This window comes from Lynx rufus, unplaced genomic scaffold (genome assembly GCF_022079265.1).
Source record: "Lynx rufus isolate CCGP_SWC_20201006 ecotype Redwood Valley unplaced genomic scaffold, mLynRuf1.p SCAF_1, whole genome shotgun sequence".
Lineage (NCBI taxonomy): Eukaryota > Metazoa > Chordata > Mammalia > Carnivora > Felidae > Lynx > Lynx rufus.
Window position 1 is genome coordinate 18,924,506 of NW_025814823.1, and position 2,425 is coordinate 18,926,930.

Below are 2,425 nucleotides of genomic sequence, written 5' to 3' on the forward strand. Positions count from 1 at the left end.
AGAGAGACAGAGTATGAACGGGGGAGGGGCAGAGAGAGGGAGACACAGAATCGGAAACAGGCTCCAGGCTCTGAGCCATCAGCCCAGAGCCCGACGCGGGGCTCGAACTCACGGACCGTGAGATCGTGACCTGGCTGAAGTCGGACGCTTAACCGACTGCGCCACCCAGGTGCCCCCCAAAGGCATTTTTTGAGCAATTACCACTTCTGGACTTAACAGTGAACTTTCATGAGTCAACTCATACCAGAGAGTCCAGGGAGAATATACGGTTCTTGTTGTTAAGAATTTTAATACATTAACACATACAGGTGATGAAGAAAAGGGAATGAAATAATTTTAAGGAATAAGGAGAATACTCTTTCCAGCCAACACATGGTGCTGCAGATCTCTGGAATCTATGATTCAAAGGCAGAAATCTAAGTAAAAATATTACTGATGTTGTATTTTATTTTTTATTTTTATTTTTTAAAGTTTATTTGAGAGAGGGACAGAGCAGTGGGGAGCGTGTGAGTGGGGGAGGGGCAGAGAGAAAGAGGCACTGTCAGCACAGAGCCTGATGTGGGGCTTGCTCTGTCTCAAGAACCATGAGATTATGACCCGAACCAAACCAAGAGTTGGACACTCAACTGACTGTGGCACCCAGGCACCCTGCATTCAGCTGTATTTTAAAGCAGTATGTACACTTAGCATTGGATGTTGAGAAGACCTCTTAAAATATTCTGAATTACAGCACATCCTTGAACAAGGCCAGCCTGAGAGTTTAGGAAGGGTCGTATCCTGAGACATAGATAGATATTCTTGGTTCTCAGCAATACGAGGGCAGACAGGAAGGTCCAGGGAGGAGAATTAGACCTTCCTCAGGTGTCACAAAGGTACAGAAGGGAAAGGATTGGCCTAGCTACCAAATGCAGTATTTGAGGCCTATGCTTACAGCTAACTAGAGTACAGAATGGTAATTATATTTATTGTCATAACACACACACACACACTCCTCCCAAATTTTATATATCTAAAGTGCTCTGATTCCAAAGCACTCTGAATAAATGATCATTGAAGTTTTTTAGCTAATGAGTTGGAAGTGGAATTCAATGACTAGTGGTTCACTAAGCTGAAAAACAATGTTGGACATAATATTAGTTATACCAAGATATTAAAAACAGGTGGAATTACCCAAAGTTACAAAATAGCAGCAAAGATATTTAAATAGCAGGTCAGCTTCATGGTAAAGGCGATTTCACCCCATCATAATGCACTCACTTCCCATGCTATCGAATGTACCCCAGATTCATTTCATACATTATTTAACTACTGTGCTAATTCTAAGGAACACCTTAGATCTAAGTAAATAATACATCGTTGAAAAACTTAGAAATACTCTGCCAGTCTGTTGTTTGCTATGGATCTGTTCATGCCGGTGGACCACAACAGGGCAAATAGAGAAGCCACTTGTCTCCGGTGGGACAGGGAAACACAAAGGTCAGGGCACAGCTTCTGTGGCTGCTTGCCTGTGCCTTCATCAAAGTGTTTGCTGCTAGTTTTATTCCATTCTCCATCACACTTGCCCTGTCTGTATACACTTCATATGCAATCAAGTTTCATTTATTTATTTAAAAAATGTGTTAATGTTTATTCATCTTTGAGAGAGAGACAGAGTGCGAGGAGGGGAGGGGTGGACAGAGAGGAAGACACAGAACCTAAAGCAGGGTCCAGGCTCTGAGCTGTCAGCACAGAGCCAGACGTGGGCCTCGAACTCACGAAACATGAGATCATGACCTGAGCCGAAGTCGTATGCTCAACCTACTGAGCCACCGAGGTGCCCCTCAGGTTTCATTTATATTGTGAATTACTTTTCAGTCACTAGCATTACCTGTATATGTGATTCGTTTTCCAATAAATATGTTGCTTTGTTGTCCATTTTATACCAGTATTTGCTGATACCAATGTATTTATTTTTTAGCGATAGATTTTATATTTTATCTTCAGCGTTGGTAGATGTTACTAAATATCCAGAATTTATGATTCCATCTATCAATAAAAGAGGGTTATTTTACGTGCAATGCTTCAGTGTAAAAGAGTGCATAAGCCTTTTTCCAACAAAACTAGGAGGTACCATATATATCTGCAATATGGTAACTGGTGATAATAACAACACTAACTGTCATCACTGAGCACCAAACAATCTATAGGTCTCATTTAATTTTCTGAGTGACATCAGGATTATCCAACGCAAGGTAATTATGTGCCACAGCAGAGGGATGGCACCATGTAAGAAGGAGTCCAGGAAGAGTCGATCAATATTTGGAACTCCAACCAGCCAGGCTGGCAGTGGTATTGGTTGGTACATTAGGATTGTTCCTTGTGAAATATACCTGCAGAATAAATCCACTTATCCAGCACTTTTAGCTAGTCATTTCAGCTTACTTGT